Genomic DNA, 24551 nt, shown 5'->3' with positions numbered 1-24551 from the left:
TAACGAGTAAAGTTACGTCTAAAGTAACTAAGTAATCAAGGAAAACAATCTACCCTAACAAAAGTCTATTTTTGTTAATTTATTTATGTAACAAAAAAATGGTATTTTTTCATATACACGTCACTTTACTGATGTCAGTCTTCTTTTTGTGGCCGAAAAGCATCCAAAAATTATCTTACCCGAGTCAAAATTGACCCCTTCTGTAGCGATGGTATGATGGATGTACATGTACACAACTTGTGTGTCTCCAAAGACACAAATAGTTATTTTATTTCTTTATTAACAATAACGACTACAAATATCCTCATTTGTATAGCGTGTCAGGCCAGAGGTACACGTATAATCAACTGCACCTGCAACAGTATTCACATGATTTTACTTGAAAAATTATGGAAAAATGACAAAGAATTTCTATAATTAATGCCAAGATGCATTAGGTTCATGTTATTTTGTTTCCTTATTTACCCACCCTGACGACCGTAAATTATCCTTAACTGAACGACACGCTAGGCCGGAGTTAGCAATAAACCAATTCTACACTCGATTTCTGCACATGTATGGGTCAACCCGGAGGTTGAGTAAAAGTACATGTAGTTCAAACATACGGTACTTGAAAAATTATTCCAAAAATTATGTCTGAAATAAATGCAATAACATGTGTTTTTCTCTTTATTCTTTTGACCAAAACGTCCGTAAAATGATCTTAATGGCATCCAGTAGCACGTCAGGCGGGAGGTAATACATGTTGTGTAATATAAAAACTATTATGTAACTCAATTTCAGGCATGTTTGGGACAACCCGGAGGTCAATTTAAAGTACACGTAATTCAAACTAACTTTTAAAAATGATCAAAAATGACAATATTTAAGATGAACGCTTACAGAAGAAATTATTGTTTTATTTTCATTAAATTTGAGGGCAATTGTTTTTTGTGTGTATACATGTCCAGTGCATGGCGGCGCTTAGTTCTGCTAAGGTACATGTACATGTGCCCATCATCATACTTGCATGTATTGTACATGTACATGTGTATCTAGGCAGGCTGGCAAGGGCTCACAGGGTCATTGCAACATGTAACTTTTGAGTTGTTGTACATTGTAAAACATTGTTATACTTTTGGGGCGGGTAGGTGAAAAGGAGAGGCAGTAAAGGACATGATAAAGGAGACGGGGGTAGAGATGTAAAGTGGTTAAACTGGGGAGCCATAAAGATGAGAGACTCAGGAAGTACTACAAAGCTGCTTGTGTGATATTAACCTCATTTATGTCTTTCATTGGAACTCTTGCTTACAACAGAGTGAATTTTGTTAGCTTATTGCTACAAAACTGAAAGTAAAACTTGCTGTGGAGCTCCTTGTCAATCAGTGTTGGTCATTGGATGATTCCAAAAGATAATGTATGATAAGGAATCAAATGTTCACAATTCAAGATACACACTCGGCAAATTTTGAACTAAACGCATCACAATTTTTTTTGTCTGAAGAGAAATAAGCAAACTTTCTACTTGATACATGTAATTTTAAAAGTTATTTCATTTTACAAATTATACATGTAAGTCTTAATGTTAAAGTACACTGTTGATTTATTCGTATTAGCGACAGAGGCAATTAATTAGTAGTTACATGACACCGGGGGTGACTAGGGAATTAGCCTGTGAGATAACAGAAGCATCTTTAAAGGATCTTCCGGTATGTTAACATCGGTTTACATGAAAACTTCACAAACAAACATTTTAACAAATCAACATTTTAACAGCTAGTTCTTTGATAACTTCTTTTGAACAAAAGAACTAACAAAATCAGTTCCTGCATTGAGCTTGAAAACAGAGTTCAGTCAATGCAGATGCATCCCACTGAATTTGCTTTTAATCCTTCCGACATCGACAACATCAAGTCTGGGCATTTGCGTTGCAGAGGGGGGCAAGGTGATCGCTGCCCCCTTTTTCCTTGAAAAAAAGGGCATTTTCCCAGAGAAAGTTATTGCGATGCCCATGGATCTTCATGCAGAAATTCCTACTACTGGACCATGAGGTTTCGAAGGCCAAGTATTGAAACTTTTCTTTGAGGCTGCATTGCAGACACATGCAGTGACTGGCATCTAGTGGCTCACTACAGATTCCAACCTTTGAAACACACTCAATATGGAGCCAATCGAGACAGCCCTCGCAGAACAACATCTTTTTGGATTCTTGTGGTTTGTTACAATCATCAGTGATGTATTAAGTGGACCATGTTGCCTCTGTCAAACTACATGTATTTCTGATATTTACCAAGTAGGTCATGGTGTCTTCACCATTTGGGGGTTGGCAAGATATACCTGTACATGTACATGTATGTACGCTAGTAGTATGTGGAACAGGAGTTTTGGTATTCTTTTCAGTGTACCGCGTAACGACCGCCTCTTCCATGAGCTCTGCATAGGCAAATCCGTTCAAATTAAATTTTGAGCGATCCATTTCCGCACTCTTTGCATTTCGGCTTGTGAATACTTCTAGTAATTGCCACTATCGCATTCGCAGCAGCACTTTCATAGACACCACAATCACTGCCATTCTTCTTGAAGGGTACATCAGTCAGCGCAAAAACATGCCAATTTGACACGCGAAATGATTTTGAATACGTTACAGCAAGAAGAGTGTTATACATGTCTATGAATGAGGCTGCAGATTGCATGTTTTCTCCATGCAAGGAGTCCACTGTCGTAATTTTCTTAGTACGACCAACAGTATCCAGTGGTTACCTTGGACTATCACAGGCCAAACCCAGACATTTTTCTCAAAGATGCAATGAGCAAGGGCTCACTTTATGACAAATTCTACTTTACCCTCTTCCCATGTGAGAAATGCATGGGAATCTGCAACAAGGAATGTGACAGAGCTGTCAGGAGACTGCCTGAGTGCAACAGCGAAGCCAAATCGGTAGAATTTACTTGAAATGGCCCCATAGTGCAAACAACGTCCGCACCCTCTTGTACTTGAAGTAGCTAAAATTTCCATTTTTTTCATGGAGCTTGTGTTTAGTGGGACCTGTATCGTGGTCAATCCGAGACTCTGATTTAGCACTCAGTGTTGATGTTGTCAAAGGAGTAAAGTTGATCACCAAGTGGAGATGGTAGATTGGTGGGGCACAATGGTGAGGATGGTAGAAAGAAATCATCCATATTCCATGTGTCCTCCATTGCTTGTATCGAGTCAGATGCACAACTGACATCCAGGTCATCGATTCTGGGCTTTTTACCACCAGATCTCTTCTTTCGGTGCTTTGACCTCCTTCATGTAGACAAATTGATATGTCTTGTATCGGTTACCCCAGGAGCCAATCCAACAGCAAGGCAGCATGGGATTGTTTACATTGATATGTCTTGTATCGGTTACCCCAGGAGCCAATCTGAGGCAGTATGGGATAATATACATGAAGTAACAGATACCCTTCCAGAGGCAAGGGCATAATTCTTTGGGGAAAAACGTTACGGAATAGAAATTTCCCTTTACTCCCCTGCACTAGGAAAACACTCAGCTCAGCAATACACGTGAATTTTTTGTTTTGGATGACTATCTTAACCAGATTTAGCTGGCTCTTGTAGCTGCTGCTGTGGATGGGATTTCGTGCTTGAGTCTGTTTGGCATCTATCACGGCCTCAACCAATCAACAACCGTGTCTTGATTGTTTTCCATGTAGGGAAGTACTGTGTTTGAGCTCACTCTGCTCTTCTTCCAAGCGAAAGTTTCCTAAGGAACAAAACCCACGCAGGATTTCATTGTACCGTAGTAGGTAGTTTTGTACCGTACCGTGGTAGAACCAGATCAACACAATATTGTCTAGACTTACTTCCTTGCGTTCTAGTACATGTACATGTTTCATTACTGCATTAAAGCTCTTGCTTTGGTTTGTTGTCATGCCAGAATCGTCTGTGTACACCCCCCCAGCCGTTCTAGCACCCACTTGCCGGCAGACGACAATATTGCAGGTTCAATCTCGAGGTCAAAATAATCGATAAATGCCTGACTCCACCTTACCTTCAGTGTATCATGAACCTGAAAGTATTTTTCTTTGGGGTTAGAAGAAGTTGCTTGACGTGGTGTCGGTAGGCCTGGCAGTCTCCTGCCTTAATTCCCTCCCTGTTTACTGATCCAGAATTTGACATCGGAGAGGATGTGGTTCCAGCAGCACACGCTATTCGCACAGGGTCATTCACATTGCAAGGCATTGACAATATTCTTTTCATGATTGGTTACAATGACGGGCTCACCTTTGCGTAACTGAGGGCATTGCATCTTGACAACCTCAAAGAAATTGCTTTGATTTACTTCCAATTTCTTCATGTATCAAGACAGTAACTAGAATCAGTGGTTCACTGGCAAAAGAGCCATGTTTCATAGTAAGGGCAGAAACATAAAAGTCACCCAAGTTGAATATGGTGTCGTACGGTATGAGACTACAAGAGTATTGTGATGCCACGCCCCTCCGACGAAGGCGAGGCCACCCTCCTCCTCGAGGCGCGGCATGTCGGACGGCACGCCGGAGAGTCCCTGAGCGGCTAGGGACGAGTCCGTTGGGACCAAAGTGTACCGTCCCCCAAGAAAGATGGTCTTCGCCGAGATGATGGCTAATCAGAGTAGCGAACGCCACAATTAATTGTGGGCATCCAGTGCCGAATCGGGGACTTTAGCAAGTCTACGGGGCTTATTGTCAGGGCTGCGCTACACGCAACTCACGTCACGAGATAGCAATCTGCCCTTGCATCGATCGCAAGCTCCTATCAGGAACTATACTGCACCACCAATTAGCCCCTCAATCTATCGAGCCCCTCGAAGGCACACGCACCACTCGGACTTAGGCACAGTCACACTAGGCTAGGTGACTTTAACCCTTGCACAGGATTCTCGACCCTTACCTCAGGATCAGCCCTTGATCACGATGATTAAACCTTGCCTCCACATGCCTTTTATAGCCTTGGCACTGCTGTGACCACGCCTGGGCACGCGCTCACGTGACCGAGCAGTGACTTCTGCTGCCCTATCGCACAACGCGCCGCGCTTGCTTAACACACAGCTATGCGCGCCTAACATCTGCCTCTGTTACTGGGCAGAGTGCCATCTATAACTTTGCACCGTGCCTAGTGACTAGCGCCCTCTGTCACGTCACAGTATCCTCACATATGCTTAATCTATGAAGTTCATTGAGAAGTTCTTGCAAACCAATGCAACGAACCAATTCAGGAAGCACCTGAAACTGGTGTATGAAATCCCCAAGTTAAGTTTGTATACATTGTATATTTCATCATGAGACAGCCGGCTCTTTGATTTCTCAAATTTCAAGTTCCTACCCTGTGTAGTATCCTTTGGGTGCAGCACTGGCTGCGAAAGAGGGCACATTTCTAGATGTTAAATCCCTCTACATCTTATGAGGTTTCTGTGCTTTTCTTGCTTTTCTTGGCTAGGTCTTTCAGCACAGAGGGACATGTGCTCACATGCGGACGGGTGGGCTGTTTCTTAGAATTACATGTACATGTACCATGAGGAGGGTTGGATTCCTTCGAAACTGCTTCTTCTTTACTAAGATATTGTATCAATATCCCGGACCACCAGAAGAGTACATGTATCGGTAGGCCTGTGGCCTAAATGACTTTTGTAGCATTTTTAAAAAAAGATTAGAAAACTTAACAAATAGGAGTGTTGCACTTTAATTGCTCTATTTAAACCAGTAGTTGCTTTTCTTTTTTTGTGTGGAAGACTTTAGTGACATGTATGAACTATGGAAAAACTGTAATTCTGCTGTGAGCTTTGTCCAACCATAAATTACCTAAAATATGGTACTGTACATGTACCTAGTACCTCCCCAAGAAGATGTACAACTTGTGGCCCTTAGGAAGTGCAGACACTGAGAAATTGGTATCTTTGCTAAAAATCCTATGATTCCTGAGGTCTTTTGGGGTTGAGTCTTGACTTGGTTGCCAACTATTAGGTCTTGAGTCTTCTGTTACAACCAGTGGTCTTCATTGATTAGCCTTTTTGATTACAAAATCTTGGTAAATAATTGAATCCACTGTAATTTGCCATTTTCTACCTAGACAGCTGTTAAGAAGTTAACATCCAGCCTGTTCCTACTTATTCTTCTCTTTGCCATCAACCTTGCAAGACGACATCACTAATTGATTAAAGAGAAAGTTACAATGTATCCATCCAAAAATTGGTAAGTTTATTTTCATAACCGGGCAGTGTAGGATTCTCATTACAGTTCATCAAGGAAAAGTATTTTAGTTTTATAATGAATCCTGAATGTTTATCTTCTCTTTTTCTCAGTCACAAAAATAAGAGCAAAAAAGTTTTTATTTGTTATATTTTTGGTCAGTTGCACAAATTTTCCTTTGTTCCCCATTCATCAAACTTGTCTTTCTCATCTTGAGAAATGTATGGATAACAGTTCAGATGACCTCAGAGGGATGTATTTTTTTTTGGCTTGTGCATCTCAACCAACCCTGCAAAATTCTGATGTGTTAAACTGTGCTTTGTAGCAGGGTTGACTGATTTAAATCATGTTGATTAAAATCGCTGATTTTAATCACAATTTCAATCCAGTGACTTATTTGGACAATTACTGATTTAAAGCACTCTTTTGTAAAGCAATTAAATCAACCAACTCCTTCTAATTGCCAAGTACAACATGTTATCGACACATTTAGATATCCTTTCATTTCATCAGCACCTGATTGAACAGAACTTTGGATTTGAACAAAGTTGTTATTGTCCCATTAAATGTGTGAGGATCATTTGATTATCTGTCAAGCCAAGTGTTTTTTGGAGAGACTGTGTATGAAGAGTGAACTGTTTACACTCCAGCATGAAATGCTACCAGTACTGAAAATCTTCAGTTGTACCCCATGAAGCACAAATGCTGTTTTAGGGTATTTGTTATGAGGAATTTTGAGTACTTTACAGATACATGTACATGTACATGTACCTAGGCAAAGTCTTTTGGGCAATTCCGTATGGGAGTTGAGAAAAATGGCAAATTTTAAAGCTGATGAAATGAAAATTAAATTGACTGTGCATTGTCAATAAATGTACACCTGGCACAGAACCAAAAGTTTTTTGGAAATTAGGCGAAGTAAAAAAACATGTTTCTCGTCCAGATTTTTGGAAAAACGAAGGAAGTGGGGCTTTTTATTTTGTATTGTTTTTCAAGATAGCCATCATTTTAAATTTCCTGCAGCCGTAAGTGTTTCCACTGTTCAAAGACATGTTAAAATGAAAGACAAGTTGGACAAAAGAACTGAACATAATATTTACAGTTGTTTAGCGTTGTATTGGTCTACAATGAACAGGTTTATATGCATTTGCTTTAACAGCCAAAAGTCAAGATTTATTTTTGATGAGTAATTTCAAAGATAAAATCAAACACCAAATGTCAGGTCTCAAAAGCTACAAGTGTACACGCCAAGCTATAACTAAAATGTGTTTATGTTTTTCCATAAACAGAGGAAAATTGATTAACAATATTTGAGGCAAGTTTTTTTCTTTACATTTTTTGTTGGCTTACTTTTGGAAGTTGTATTTTTTTACTACTGAGACTTTACCCCCGAGGTTGGTTCCACAAGGTTGACTAGAAATGGTCAACCACATTGCATTTGAATATGGTCAGTCCAACTGTTGTTAATTACACTTATATGTACATGTACACGTACATGTAGCTCATATGGTTGAGATCAAATCACTCTAGATGTCTGCATTGTAGATGACTGCATTGCAGTTCTTCATTTCTAATAATGCATACATGTAACTGCATTGATACATGTGTGGACAATTATATTGTGATTTTACTGCACATTAGGTTATTCAATGTTCCTAGTTTGTGTAATTCTGTTACTATGTTTAATGTATGCTGTTGGATACATAGAACAAGTCCTACCCCACAAACTGAAGCAAGATTAAGCAGTTTGAAGCTGCCAAATGTATTTGAAGCAACTGCCTTGTCTCCGATCACAACTCGGGATTCAGAACTTGGAAGTTTCATGTTCTTTTCAAATACACCCTTGTTGCTAGGTATAAAAATTGTAATAGCTTTCAGATAGGCATACAGACACATTGTTTTATGGTTTATATTAACATGATTAAAGCTGAAAAAACATGCCCAGATTAAAAAAAAGAAAGACTGCTGTTCAAGAATTGGCATTTTTCAAGGTACATTTCACATGTGTAATTCTGTTACCATTTTTTGTAATTACTGCTGCCTTTTTTGGAAAAATAACATGGAATGTTGAAAGTATGGAATGTTGAAAGTATGGAATATTTGTGCGTATTAATACCCTAAACTGCTGCAAACTGGAAACTACATGTATAGGTACATGTACATGTACTGTAAAAAGATAAATGGGTACCTGTGACCTCTACATGTATGTATTTCATTTTAAAAATTATGTTTAAAAAATACTTCACTTACTGACGTAATTCCGTTACCGAAATATTCTGGCCCTTGGGCTTTTCTACATGTAGGATGTTTCAATATTTTATCACTGGTATGGTGGTTGGGCTATAACCAGACCTTATTAAGGTGTTTGCAATCAGGAAGGTCAACGACTAATTCACAACATGGAAAGTAATAGTCAATTTTGTTCTGAAATGTAATTCTGTTACCACGGAATTGCCTTATAACTGTACAAGTATGTACATCTACATATCATTGACACCCATTGCTGCCAAAGTGTTTTAATCTATTGTACTCGACCAAGTGTCTAGTAAAATCGAGGACAAAACAGATCCAAACAAATTTTGGCTGCATTCCTGGGTCTGGCACTACTGATGTGCTTGTGGAAATGGTTCACCGATGGTACATGTACGAGGCTACTCACAAACTTGGCAGATTCATACGCATCCTGCTGCTGGACTACTCCAAGGCATTCGATCACATAAAGCATTACATTCTTATCCAGGAACTGATTGACATCGGCCTGGATCATCATCTAGTACGTTGGATGGCTGTGTTCTTGAAGAATCTAGGGTCCAACATGTCAAAATTGGGTCTGTAACGTCAACCGCAGGTTTTCCAAATGGCGGTATCCTGCAGGGGACATTATCTGGACCCAAGGACTTCTTAGTTTAGATCAATGACTTAGCTACCCCCTGCCCAATTTATAAATACGTGGATGATAGCACTGTTTTCAAGGTGTGTAAGAAGGGTTCAGAGTCCCGATTACAAGAGTCTGCTGACATTGCGTGTATGTGGTCTCTGCAGAATGATATGAAAATCAACTCGACAAAGACAAAAGAACTTTTAATTTGTTTTTGTAAGGAGCCAGTAATGTGCCAAACATTGAAGTTGACAATAACGCAATCTACAGTCACTCAAGCTAAAGTTCTGGGTATTATACTCTCCGCGAACTTTTGACATGGAACGCCCATGTTGACCACATCGTATCTAAGGCTGGTAAAAGACTGTATGCCTGTATCAACTGAAATGAGCAGGTATTAGTCAAAATGACCTGCTTCAAATATATTTGTCAGTAATTAGACCTATTTTGGAATATGTGCATGTCAAGTGTGGCATAGCAGTCTGCCAAAGTACTTGTCTGACAAGATTGAAACGATTCAGAAAAGGGCTCTGAGGTGTTATTATCCTGGGCAGAGTTATGACACCACTTTGCAAGCTGTCAATATCCAGTCTCTTCACGATAGGCATTATGAATTGTGTAAGTCTTATTTCAATAAGTTTAAGAACCCTAGTCATAAGTTACGCCATTTGCTCCCCCTCCCCCTGTGGGCTGTCGTATCAGTTGAGCTCTGGAAACGAATTCCCCCTACCCCATACCTGCCTCCAGTGTCTGAGGATGGTGTTTTGACAGAATTTAGGTCATCTGTGGTGTGGAAAAATCTGTGAAGGGAAGCCAAAAGCTGTCTAGGCTATTCTATTCCCAATCCTCGCTTGTAAGAACATTTACGATCAATCACGATATTGTGCTTGATTGTCAGAATTGTTGACATTAGCGTTGCGACTCTGCCAACACAGTGGCTATGCGTCGTGTATCCCGTATGTTGTGGTGCTTTTCCTAGGCATTGTTCAGGCAGGAGCTGACTATGAGAAATCCCAGCAAGCGCATGCTCGTTTGAAAATCCTAAACGTTTTAACAGCTGTTTTATGTAACGCACACTGCATTCTTGATCTTTATTCCACATGCTTATAACAAGTTTTCTCAGTTATTGAGAAAGACTTTTCTTCATAGGTAAGATAACTGGTTTAAAGAGTGAAAAAAATGTGTTTCCGAAAATCAGACATCGAAATCACGCTACATGGCAAACACTATGATTTTTCTAGTCGATCCAAATTTACGTTCAAGATTTTTTCCATGTTTTTCGTAATGAAAATGATCTGAAAAAAAAAATTCAGCATGCTGCGGGATGCCGTGGGACGCTGCATTGATTACACGTTTAGACAGTGACAGCATGTTTATGAAGTACGTTCAGCCGTGACACCATTGTTGTGCATGTTTCCCACCAGTGCCGCGCGGCACCGCGCATCGGCGGGCCTCAGATATTTGTTACTGCCAACACTACTCAATGGTAAGCACTTTATATCATGTTCTGATTTTAGCCTCATAATAAAAGGCATGTTTCAGCTTTTGAAAAAACAAGCAGCTGTTCCTGAGTTGTATAAATGTACAGTTGTTCCGTAAAATCTGGACCATGGCTTGGACTCCACTCTTGAGGATGATGAGAGCAGCTGGTTGAAACGTTGAGTACACGCTCAATGGTTCTTATCGCAACCCTACCTCTTCCAAGAGAGATCTATCCACATAAATTATTACCACAAGCCCTGGTTTTAGTCTCCACGATGTAAAGCTTCAAGGCTTATGTAGTAAAGGTGAATGTTAAGGGCAGTTTCTTCCTGTTTGTTATTTTTCCTTTGTAAGTTGATCTTATAATTGGATGGTTGTGCAGCAAAGTTGGCTCTGTATAAGGACTAATCCTAATTAAGCATTTGTCTGTGACTATGTGGTTAGTGAAAATCAACTGATCTCATTTTTCATCTTGTTTTACATATCCAATGAAGAATATTTCATTCTGATATTACCAAATGAGAGGAACTGCGTCATTTCATTGCTCTACCCTTAATTTCATCAATTCGTACTTATTTCACCCTGTCTTATTTGCTGCATTCTGTTCTTTGTGCCGTCTGAATTTAAACATACCTAAAGCTCCAAAATCTAAATTTTTCTGAATTTGGCTGTTTAGTTAAAGAGGTATTGAATCTTCTCTCTCCTCCACACGTTACTGTTCATATTTCAACCCCTCTCATTTGCTGCTTTCCAATGATTTCCACTCTGAATTCTAACATGACTAAACCTTCAAAAAATCTAAATTGTAAAGGAAATCAATTCTTGAATAGTGCATGATTCAAATCAAGCAGGCATTTATAAATGTGGACATCTAATTAGAGAGGTATTGAGTCTTTTCTCTCCTCTACCCCTAAAAAGTACATATTCGGAATTCTAACATAACCGAAGGTCCAAATATTCACTCTGTTAAACTAAAGCTCCAGCAGTCTAAATTTTCCAAGAAATCTGTTCCTCAATAGTCCATAATTCAAATCGTGCAGGTATTTAGATATTTGGTCTTTTAGTTTGAGAGGTATTGAGTCTTTTCGTGTCTCTACCCTTAACTTTGAAAATGTGGACATATTTCAGCCCTTGTTATTTGTTGCATTCCGATGTTTTCTCCTCTCAATTCTAACATAACTGAAGGTCCAAAAATTCTACATTTTCCAAGAAATCATTTAGTAAGTATCCAACAAATCAAATTGAGCTGGTATTTAGATATTCAGCCATTTAGTTAGAGAGGTATTTAGATATTTGGTCTTTTAGCTTTAGAGGTATTGAGTCTTTTCTTTGCTCTACCTATAACTTTGATAATGCGTACATATTCCACCCCATGTCATTTGCTGCATTCCGATGTTTTCCCTCTGAATTCTAACATAAGTGAAGGTCCAAAAATTTTAAATTTCCAAGAAATCAGTGCCTCAATAGTCCATAATTCAAACTGTACAGGTATTTGCTCTTTTAGTTTGAGAGGTATGGAGTCTTTTTGTTACTCTACCCTTAATTTTGAAAATTTGTAGGTATTTCACCTTATCACATTTGCAACATTCCAATCTTTTCCCCTCTCAATTCTGACATAACTTATACTCCAACAGTCTACATTTTTTTAGAAATCTGTTCTGAATAGTCAACGCTTCAAATCGAGGAGGTATTTAGATATTTGGTCTTTTGGTTGGAGATATATTGAGTCTTTTTGTGTGTGTACCCTTAACTTTCAAAATTCATACATATTTCACCTCACTTATTTTTTGCATTCCGATCTTTTCCCATCTGAATTCTTACATAACTGAAGGTCCAAAAATTCTGAATTTTCCAAGAAATCAGTTGGTAAGTAATCAATGATTCAAATTGTGCAGGTATTTAGATATTCAGCCATTTGGTTTGAGAGGTAAGGAGTGTTTTCGTTGCTCTACCCTTGACTTTGAAAATATGTACATATTTCACCTCATCGCATTTGCAGTATTCCGATTTTCTCCCCTCTCAATTCCCTCACAACTAAAGTTCCAACAGTCTAAAATTTCTAAAGAAATCTATGCTGAATAGTCCATGGTGTCAATCAAGGAGGTATTTAGACTTTCAGTTTGAAAGTTCTTGAGTTATTTTGTTTCTCTACCCTTAACCTTGAAAATGTGTACATATTTCACCTAATCGCATTTGTAGTATTCCGATCTTTTCCCATCTCAATTCTTACATAACGAAGGCTCCAACAGTCTAAAAGTTTCAGAAATCAGTTCCTTAATAGTCCATGCTTCAGATTCAGCATGTATATAGATATTTGGCCATTTAACTAGATAAGTATTGAGTCTTTTCATTGCTTTCCCTTAATTTTGCAAATTTGTACATATTTCACCTCATCGCATATGCGCTATTCTGATCTTTTCCCCTCTCAATTCCTGAATTGTCAACGTTGTAAATCAAGGAGTTATGTAGATAATTGGCCTTTTAGTTTGAGAGGTAATGAGTCTTTTCTTTGCTCTACCCTTGACTTTGAAAATTTGTACATATTTCACGTTATCACATTTGTAGCATTCCGACCTTTTCCCCTCTCAATTCAGACATAACTAAAGCTCCAACAGTCTAAATTTTTCAAGAGATCTTTTTCTTAATAGTCCATGCTTCAAATACAGCAGGTCTATGGATATTTGGCCATTTAGCTATATAAGTATTGAGTCTTTTCATTGCTTTTCTCTTAATTTTGCCAATTTGTACATATTTCACCTAATCGCATTTGCGGTATTTCAATCTTTTCCCCTTTCAATTCCGACATAACTAAAGCTCTGACACTCTGTTTAAAGAAATTAGTTCCAAAAAAGTCCATGCTTCAAATCAAGGAGGTATTTAGATATTTAGCCTTTTAGTTTGAGAGGTATTGAGTCTTTTTGTGTTTCTACCCTTAACTTTGAAAATGTGTACATATTTCACCTTATCACATTTGTATCATTGCGATCTTTTCCCCTCTCAATTCTGACATAACTAAAGCTCCAACAGTTGAATTTTTTTAAAGAAATCTGTTCCTAAATTGTCCACGTTGTAAATCAAGGAGATATTTAGATATCTGGACTTTTAGTTTGAGAGGTATTGAGTCTTTCTTTGCTCTACCCTCAACTTCGAAAATTTGTACATTTTTCCCTTTTCCTTTAATTTTGCCAATTTGTACATATTTCAACTAAACACATTTGCAGTATGTAAGAATGAGACTGCCAAAGGATGAGGCGGAAACGTCTCAGTCAAGTGTTCTTCCTTTCTGGTTTACAACTGTTTTTTTTTACAAAACTTTATACATAGGCATAAAAAGAGCACAATTCAATCAAGGATTTCATCAAGTTGAAGGAAAAAATGAGGTTTACAATAAACCGTTAAATTATCTCTTTGTTTTCTGATTCTCAGCTATCCAATTTAACGTATTTTTTTACTCCAAAAAAGATCAAATTTAAAGGGAAGAATTCCATATACGAAGTTCACTGTAATATCGCGTAATTACTACAAAAGTATCCTTACTTTGATCGCTGAATGAAGACGATTCCAAGAGGCATTGAAGAGCTGAACATCATAGGACAGAAATGTGGAGTTTTGGGCACACTTTTGGAGTTACACATGGACCAGGTTTACATTGACAGGCGGCCATCTTTGCTTCTGAAGAACATGGCGAATGCGCACGACGTGTGCGCATGAACCGAATCATTTATTTATATTTAAATATTCTAATTTATACAAATATTCGTGAATAATTACATATTCAGTTTCATAAATATTTAATTTTTTTAAATATTCATCTTGACCTCATCGTGACTTTTCCTTAATTCAACCGTAACTTTATATGGAACATATCGACCTCCTCCGGCAACAAGCGCTCGTGTGGCGTGGTCAGTTAGACTGCCGTATTTCTATACCTAACAGTTCTCTTCATTGCAGGTTCGATTCCCCTTTACGACACAATTTGGATTAAATGTATTAAATGTGTATACTAACTGTAATAATCCTTGTACTAATGACAGGAAATCTGTGGAGAAATAAAAGGACGGGATTGTGAAGGAAAAAGGAAACGGTAGAGGATATAGTAGGGGAAAAAAAAGAACGGCAAAAGGACTCACTTTTTTACCGTTTTATTGCGTGGGAAAAAGGAAACGGTAGAGGATATAGTAGGGGAAAAAAAAGAACGGCAAAAGGACTCACTTTTTTACCGTTTTATTGCGTGGGGCCCCTTCTTTTTAAACCTGTCCCCCTAAATTACTGAACCCCCTTTCACATCTCTATCCCCCAAAAATAAATGTCGCCCCTTTTTAAATCTGTCCTGGAGCAAAAATTTCTCCTAAAAAGTGAACTTCGTATATGGAATTCTGTCCAATTTAAATTTAATCAGTGAAATACAAAATCAATTTGAATCTTTACAAATCATTTCAAGCTCCTTACAATCACAGAAGATTAGAGTTCATTGTCATAAACATGCACCAAGGCTTTGTTCTTTCTCATTTAGAAATACATGTAGTTTTCAATGTATACATCCCTTATACTTAAGTTCCGGCTCCTGCAGTGTGTCAACTCTTGCTTGCTCAATTCTCAGCACTGCACTTGAGTATTTGTAGACGTTGTGTCATCCAAATCAATTTGTGACACTGGGTAGCATGGGTAGCAGGGTAGTTGTGCTTGACATCAAGAGTGACCACTGACCATCTAATTTTAAAGAAATGGCCAAACTGTACAAGTACTGCATTTCTAACTTGGAAGGAAAAGATAAGTTCCTGACTATAATTCAAACTTCAAAATAATCCGTAATAGCTTTTGGATTAATTGACACAGCCAAATCCTTCACCCTTGACAAGTACATGTATAACTGTGAAATCAAATCAAATTACATCTACAAATTCTATCAATATTTTCAGTGAAGGAGAGGAACTTCATCTTGTCAAAACATCAGTGAACTTTAGAAAATAATCTGCCAAAATAAATAGGGTGTTTACACTTACGAGTTTCTCTTTAGTAGAAAGTGTGTAAGGTGGTCGAGTTCTGCTCCAATGCTGGCCTTGACAACAAAATCTGACAGGCAGGGTTTTCCTCGGTTCTGTTCTAACCGCTGCAGGTAAGTTGTTGCATGAGGCAACTGGATTTGTGCCTACTTGGCAAAAGTGCCTCTAATTGTATCTTTTGGCCAACGAGAAACGCTTTTGGGAGCTACTCAAATGTCATGCTGACATAGCGGAATCATCTGGCATTCTGACTCTCGGCCTAGCTATGGTTCTTTCCACATCACTTCCATTTCACACTTCACTCCAACAAGCTCAAGCTGATTTTTAAATAATAAAAGAAACAGCTTTCTGCCAGAACCTGGCTAACCTAATTTACTAAGGAAAAAGACACAGACACAGGTTCACCTTCAATACTGGTTTATTGTTCAAGACATCTGGAGTGAACATTTAACCAACTGCTCAGGAAAGGGGAAAAAAACTTCCTAGAGGACTCCCACCTCTAATTCAGCTCTAAACAATACTTCTCTATCAGTGAAAGAAAACTAGTTACACTATACAAAAGACCTGCATGGAAGGACTCCAATTGGAGGGGTGTATACAATGAGAAAGCTCCTAAAGAAGACTCATGGCCTGGTCAACTTAAATTGGAAGGGGGAAAGAACATTCCATTAAAATGTGAGGGCTTAAAGCAACTAGTCAATACACACACCAAAACCGAAAAAGAAAAACATTAAGTTAAAAAAATATCTTACTCAGTATTCCGATCTTTTTCCCTTTCAATTCCAACATATCTAAAGCTCAAACACTCCAAACTTTTAAAGAAATCTGTTTCTGAATAGTTCACGTTTCAAATCAAGGAGGTATTTAGATATTTGGTCTTTTCGTTGAGAGGTATTGAGTCTTTTCTTTGCTCTATCCTTAACTTTGAGAATATGTGCTATATTTCAGCCATCTGAGTTGCTGCATTATAATGTTTTCCCCAGCGAATTCTAACATAAATGATGGTCCAAAAATTCTAACTTTTCCAAGAAATCAGATCCTTAATAGTCAACTATTCAAATCATGCAGGTACATGCTTATAGATAATTGGCCATTTAGTTAGATAAATATTGAGTCGTTTCATTGCTCTACCCTTAACTTTGAAAAATTGTACATATTTCACGTTATCACATTTGTATCATTGCGATCAGTTCCCCTCTCAATTCTGACATAAACTAAAGCTCCAACAATTGAAATTTCTAAAGAAATCTGTGCTGGATAGTCCATGTTGTAAATCAAGGAGGTATATAGATATTTGGCCAATTAGCTAGATAAGTATCTAATCTTTTCTTTGCTTTTCCCTTAATTTTGCAAATTTGTATTTATTTCACCTCATCGCATATGCAGTATTTTGATTTTTCCCCTCTCTTTTCCGACATAACTAAAGCTCCGACACTCTAAATTTTTAAAGAAATCTATTCCCAAATAGCCCATGCTTCAAATCAAGGAGGTATATAGATATTTGGCCTTTTAGTTTGAGAGCTATGGAGTCTTTTTGTGTTTCTACCCTTAATTTTGAAAATTCGTTCATATTTCACCCCATCTCATTTTGGGCATTCCGATGATTTCCCATCTGAATTCTAACTTAACTGAAGGTCGGAAAATGCTACATTTTCCAAAAAATCAGTTGGTAAGTAATCAATGATTCAAATTGTGTAAGTACTTAGATATTTAGTTTAAGAGGTATTGAGTCTTTCCATTGCTCTACCCTTAACTATGAAAATGTGTACATATTTCACCTCATCACATTTGTAGCATTCATATCTTTTCCCCTCTCAATTCTGACATATCTAAAGCTCCAAAACTCTAAATTTCTAAAGAAATCTGTTCCCAAATAGCCCATGCTTCAAATCAAGGAGGTATTTAGATATTTTGCCTTTTAGTTTGAGAGGTATGGAGTCTTTTTGCATCTCTACCCTTAATTTTGAAAATTCGTACATATTTCACCCCATCTCATTTGGTGCATTCTGATGTTTTCCCATCTAAATTCTTACATAACTGAAGGTCAGAAAATTCTGAATTTTCCAAGAAATCAGTGGGAAAGTAATTAATGAATCAAATCGTGTAGGTATTTAGATATTCAGCCATTTAGTTTGAGAGGTAATGAGTGTTTTCGTTGCTCTACCCTTGACTTTGAAATTTTTTACATATTTCATCTAATCGCATTTGCAGTATTCCGATTTTTTACCCTCACAATTCCTACATTACTAAGCTCCAATCGTCTAAAATTTTCAAGAAATCTGTTCCTTAACAGTCCATGCCTCACGTTCAGCAGGTATATAGGTATTTGGCCATTTGGCTAAATACGTATTGAGTCTTTTCATTGCTTTTCCCTTAATTTTCCAAGTTTGTACATATTTCACCTGATCGCGTATGCAATATTCTGATTTTTTCCCCTCTGAATTCCTACATAACTAAAGCTCCAACACTCTAAATTTTTAAGGAAATCTGTTCCTGAATAGCCCATGCTTCAATTCCAGGAGGTATTTAGACATTTGGACTTTTAGTTTGAGAAGTGTTGAGTTTTTCCTTGCTGTAACCTTAACTTCGAAAATTTGTACATATTTCACATTATCACATTTGTATCATTGTGATCTTTTCCCCTCTCAATTCTGACATAACTAAAAATTATACTTATAATCCTGAAGCAGATTTTGATAAAATTCATCAGCTAGTTGGTACATTCATTTAATAACAAGATTTCTCACTCAGAATTATTATCCTTGTAGAAACTGACTCATAACACCATGGTGTCGGATGTACTGTAATTTTTTGAGTTTCCATTTTTGTCTCACAAACTCTGTGAAATGCTAGGACCTGAAGAAGTAGTTTTCCTGTGTTTAGTTTTAGCAGACCCTTGTTAATAAATTTCAAGGCAAGACACATTTTATCTTGTTATGACTTTCAGATAAAGCATTTATTATATTGGTGTCGGACGTACATTTTTTGGTGTCGGGCGTACATGTACGCGTCCAAGCTGACTTTTCAAAATAGATGGTAATCAGTTCTAACCCAAGCTTGTCTCATTTTTCTACCTTCATGAAGGCTTTAGTAAACTTCCAAACCAAAAGAAAATGCCAAGCCATACAAAAATCATCAAAAGCAACTACATGTAGAAAGGAATTGGATGATGGGGTATTCAGTGAAACAGTATGAAGGAAAATATTGTCTGGAAGTATTTATGCAAATTTTGCCCATTTAAACAAGTCATATACTGTCAAACATTCAAACTAAAAAAGAGTTTTCTACAGTTGACAATCCTTTAGGTAAATAAATCAAATTAAAAGACAATTGCATACATGTACCTGTAAGGTCTTTTGATCTTAGAACATGAAATTAAACAAATGCTGTGTGTGTACTAAGCTGCAATTTTAAAGATTTCCAGTTCACACTTCACAGGTTATAGTACACATGTAAAATCTAAAAAGAAGCTAAATGAGTAGATGTTTATGTACCCTTTTAGATGATTGCCAAATCAAAGGAATGGGCTAGATTATCCTTTTCACTGAAATTTAAGACTAATGGCGTAATGCTTTTAAAACTACAGTCTTACATTGTATGTTTCATGATAAATACTGTACATGTATATGCCATGGAAAGCATATACAAGTGGAACACCCCCTTTAATTCCTCAAGCAGCAGAAAGTGAAACTAATTGATTTTACATGTACCTTGAACAAAGGTATAAAAAAACACACTTTTGTAAAGTCTTTGACAATTCTTCTTTGTTGATGTGGATTACATGAACTTGTATACAGCACCTAGAACTTTACTTGTCTTCAGCAAAGCTCACACTGACATGACTTACTTCTGAATACATGCAAAGCACATGTTTGTCTATACATGACACAGTTGGAATGGCTTTGGGCCCTAATTATAACCTTATTAGGATGTGTATGTCCAAATAGTCAAATTAATGCATATTAGTAAAAAACAAAAGTGAAGCCTATTTGGTACTTTTACAAAATGTTGGAGCCTCATTTTCATGTATGCAAATGAGGTGGTAGTGGTTTCTGTACAGTGTAAAAGCATTGCATTGCCAGCAATGCATGGTTCTTCAGGACAGTGTCGGACGTACATGTACAGGGTGTCGGACGTACACAATTGATTCCACAATTTTTGAGTATTTGAAAAAATAATTTAGGGAGTTAAGCTGATATCTAGAAAGAAAGAACTCATTGAGCTTTGTATTGTAAATTTGGCAGTCTTTTGCTAAAGGGTGCACTGAGGGGATAAAATATGTCATTTTGGTGTCGGACGTACATAAGAAAGTAAGTGTTATAAAATAAGACATTACATCGAATTTCAAAAGGAAAACGAAAACTCATTTCTGTCATTGTTTACTTATTGGGGCACTCTTCAAACTGTAACAAAACTGGAACCAAAAATTACTATCAGGCTAAAGAAAATCTTTCAGAGGGGAAATATTTTCCCCAATTTCTCAGTATTTAAAACCAATTTTTCAGTATCATATAAAAACCAATTCTTGAATGTTGTTAGAAATAAAGTATGTTTCATGAAAGTATACATGAAGTATGGACCAGTTTGAAATTTGGCCCAGAGGTTGATGATTCCGTGGAACTGCCCTCCTTCTAATTGCTAAGTACAACATGTTATCGACATATTCAGATATCCTTTCATTTCATCAGCACTTCACTGAACAGAACTTTGGATCTGAACAAAGTTGTTTTATATTGTCCCAGGAAATGTGTGAGGATCATTTGATTATCTGTCAAGCCAAGTGTTTTTTGGAGAGACTGTGTATGAAGAGTGAACTGTTTACACTCAAGCATGCAATGCTACTGAAAATCTTCAGTTGTACCGCATGAATCACAGATGCTGTTATCAAGGTATTTGTTATGGAGGAATTATGAGTCCTTTGCAGGTACATGTACATGTACCTACCGGTACTGAGACAAAGTCTATCGGGCAATTCCGTATGGGAGTTGAGAAAATGGCAAATTTTAAAGCTGATGGAATGAAAATTAAATTGTGCATTGTCAATAAATGTACACCTGGCACGGAGCCAAAAGTTTTTTGGAAATTAGGCGAAGTAAAAACGCATGTTTCTCGTCCAGATTTTTGAAAAAACGAAGGAAGTGGGGCTTTTTGTATTATTTTATTATTTATTATATTATTTATTGTATTGCTTTTCAAGCCATCATTTTGAAATTTCCTGCAGCCGTAAGTGTTTCCACTGTTCAAAAACATGTTAAAATGAAAGACAAGTTGGACAAAAGAACTGAACATAATATTTACAGTGTCGTTTAGTGTGGTATTGGTCTATAATGAATGGTTTAGATGCATTTGCTTTTACCACCAAAAGTCAAGATTTATTTTTGATGAGTAATTTGACAGGTAAACTCAAGCACCAAATGTCAGCTCTCAAAAGCTACAAGTATACACGCCAAGCTATAATTAAAATGTGTTTATGTTTTTCCTTAAACATAGGAAAATTGATGAATAATATTTGAGGCAAGTTTTTTCTTTACATTTTGTCGGTTTACTGTTGGAAGTCTTTTTTTTCAACTACTGAAAATTCACCTTTGGACCATGACTAGAAATGATCAACTGCCTTGCATTTGGATATGGTCAGTCCAACTGTTGTTTACTACACTTACATGTACATGTCCATGTAGCTTATATGGTTGAGATCAAATCACTCTAGATGTCTGCATTGTAGATGACTGCATTGCAGTTCTTCATTTCTAATAATGCATACATGTAATTGCATTGATACATGTGTGGACAATTATATTGTGATTTCACTGCACATTAGGTTATTCAATGTTCCTAGTTTGTGTAATTCTGTTACTATGTTTAATGTATGCTGTTGGATACATGGAACAAGTCCTACCCCACAAACTGAAGCAATATTAAGCAGTTTGAAGCTGACAAGTGTAATTTGAAGCAACTGCCTTGTTTCTGATCACAACTCGGGGTTCAGAAGTTGGAAATTTCATGTTCTTTTCAAATACATCCTTGTTGCTAGGTATAAAAATTGTAATAGCTTTCAGATAGGTATACAGATTCATTGTATTATGGTTTATATTAACATGAATAAAGCTGAAAAACATGCCCAGATTAAAAAAAAGAAAGACTGCTGTTCAAGAATTGGCATTTTTCAAGGTACATTTCACATGTGTAATTCCGTTATTATTTTTGTAATTCCGTTACCCCTGCCTTTTTTTGGAAAAATGATGGAGTATGGAATATTTGTGCGTATTAATACCCTAAAACTGCTGCAAAGTTGAAACTATAGGTACATGTACATGTACTGTAAAAAAGATAAATGGGTACCAGTGGCCTCTATTTTATAGATCTGGTTTAAAAATTATGTTTGAAAACATGCTTCACTTACTGACGTAATTCCTTTACCGAAATATTCTGGGCCTTGGACCTTTCCACATGTAGGATGTTTCAATATTTTATTACTGGTTTGGTGGTTGGGCTATAACCAGACATTATTAAGGTGTTTACAATCAGGGAGGTCAACGACTAATTCATAACATGGAAAGTAATAGTCAATTTTGTTCTGATATGTAATTCTGTTACCAAGGAATTACCTTATTACTGTACATGTATGGATTTCTTGTGGGCGTCTTTTTCCCAGGTTGGCAAGCCTGTTGCCTGACCAGATCCTGGGGGGGGTGTACCCAAAAGTGGAACCTTTGGTATGTGATAACACATGTTTTTATTCAAAGGCCTATTATAATGTGCTTTGGAACAAGACAAGTTGCATGGTTGTCGTGAACCAAAGGATGCATGTAAGACTTGTACAGTATCCTTCAATTTTCAGTATTCAAGGCGTGTGGTAAAATGGCCTGTTGTGAATTTGCTCTTCACCTAGCGCCCTGAATCGGATGCTCTCAGAAAATTCCCCGACAAATTTCAGAAGTTCAATACAAGTTTACCAATTCTAGTAATTCATTATTGACCCCACTCATGTAACAAAAACTTTAAATTATTTTGGGGGGCATTGAAAATAGTTCATTTTACTCTTCTGAAAGAAAAATTTGGGCCCAAACTTTGTAGCGGGTATATGAAATTGACATTTATGAATGAGAATATTTGGTTTGATTAAATTTCTCCTTTTGTGAGATTGCAGGTAAAGTATTACTCCATACACAAACATTGGAAGTGAAAATTTGAAGTGCCCAGTGTTTGGGCTTGCGCCACTTACGGGTATGCAATCTTCAAGTGTAACCAGTGGTAACCGTGAACCAGCACACTTGAACGAGTGCTATCATTAAACCCATACTTTCTCATGTCCTTGATATTATCAGTTTTGGCGGGTTGGATTAGTGTCCTTGCTGGGTGGGCCATGCAGCAGTTGTTTTAACAGCAAATGACCAGTGAAAAATAAACAACATGGATTATACTCAAACTCAAAAAGAAGGAAAGTGGGCAAACCATTTTGAGTGTGTGTGTGTGGTTTGTGTGCCACAGCTTCGATATGGATTTATTCATAAACTCCAGGGGAATACCAACATACGTATATTGGGCAAACCGGTATACAAGGCAGCACCTGCAGCCACCTCGCATAAAACCATGCACATTGAGCTGAACCCTGTACAAATGGGATACCCATGACCACAAGAACTCCCCAAGGCATAAGTTCCAAGTATACCCCAAAACTTAAGGGCGTTAGTCAAGAATGTCAATGATACCCACGAGTCGAGAACGTCCAAAACGGCTCTCGATTGATTTAATACCAGGCACAATACGATGTGGATCATGATGTTCTTCTGCACAAACTTCAGTATTATCAAATTAGGGGGATGGCCTTGGGTTAGTTTAAAAGTTATCTTACCAATCAACAGCAATCTGTGGTTATTAGGGGTATTAATCATCTTAAAAAAATGTGTTGTGTTTCTCAAGGCTCTATTCTTGGCCCCCTTCCTTTTTTCTACTGTAATCAACCAAATTTCATGCGCTGCGTATTCATTTGTATGGTACCCATAAACTTCCCCACATGTACTTGTAGAGGAAATTTCTTCCTTACATAGCCAGGACAAACTGTGCATTGTCAATGCCTAGCGAAGCATGCGCAGGTTATGGCGTGGTGCAGTGCCAAATTCGAGACGGCCATTCCTGCGCATGCTGTTGTGGGAGGAGTCACGTAGAGTACTGGTCTCTCTTTGTTTTGGGGGTTTCTTTAGTTTATAGCCACATTGCTTTCCTCCTTGGTTGTTTTCTTGAAGTAAAAGCTATTGTTGCATTGAGTCCTGACCGGTGGCTGTGGCCGACAGCAATTTAGGCGTTTGGCCTAGATTCAGGAGAAGCATACTGTTGCTGCTGATAAGAAGCTCGGAATGCTGTAGATTCTTCCGCTCACTAATCTTCTGGCAGATCTGTCATCCTCTGGTAGCATTGTCCTCCCCTGTAGTTCTTACGTCTTAACCTTAGTTCTCACAGTATTTTTCACCGAGTTGAAATAGTATACCCGAATTTCCACTATTAATTATTGTCTTTTTTAGACATTTGTCCAATAATCGGATCCAGTAGATGTTCCTGATTCTGTTCTGAGCCCAGTTAGAAATAAATCATTTAAAGAGTGACCCGCAAGAAATAGTCCAACTGATTTTTAAAAAATATTTTTCTCACTTCGTCACACTACGTTAATAATTCTGATACATCTTTTATTCTTTTTGCTGATGAAAGTAACATATTTTGTAGTCATGGTGATGTACATGTACATGTACTTGTACTTTGCGACACAGTTAATCATGAGATGAGAAAGGTATCTGATTGGATTAAAGCAAATAAATTAAAACTCGATATAAACAAGACTAATCATATGTTGTTTAGCAATCAAAAGCACCACCTGCCTACTGGAATCTATAGAGGATTGAGAGATAACAAAAATTGACACAACAAAATTCTTGGGATTATACATGTCCAATGTAGATGACCGTTTAACTTGGAAAAAACACATCAGTCATATTTCTACAGTTATTT

At 37.4% G+C, this 24551-nt stretch overlaps 2 long non-coding RNA genes across 8 annotated transcripts in view; one reads left to right on the top strand and one right to left on the bottom strand.

Moving 5' to 3' along the window:
• The window catches only part of LOC147799529 (uncharacterized), a 278554-nt gene that overhangs the window by 10513 nt on the left and 243490 nt on the right, over window positions 1–24551 (top strand). For all 7 annotated transcript variants that reach the window (XR_015424942.1, XR_015424934.1, XR_015424937.1 and 4 more), the window contains exon 2: window positions 6070–6191. This is a non-coding gene — a long non-coding RNA (uncharacterized LOC147799529). The remainder of the gene's footprint in view (window positions 1–6069; window positions 6192–24551) is intronic.
• Window positions 13701–16272, bottom strand: LOC147799533 (uncharacterized). Its single transcript, XR_015424791.1, has 2 exons — window positions 15552–16272; window positions 13701–15258 (listed from the first exon to the last, which is right to left on the bottom strand). It is a non-coding gene; the product is annotated as an uncharacterized LOC147799533 (long non-coding RNA).

This window comes from Acanthaster planci, linkage group LG03 (assembly GCF_054643075.1).
Source record: "Acanthaster planci isolate LZ-2023a linkage group LG03, COTS_SCS, whole genome shotgun sequence".
NCBI lineage: Eukaryota > Metazoa > Echinodermata > Asteroidea > Valvatida > Acanthasteridae > Acanthaster > Acanthaster planci.
The sequence above is the reverse complement of the archived record's forward strand: the minus strand, read 5'-3'. Positions and strand labels throughout refer to the sequence as shown.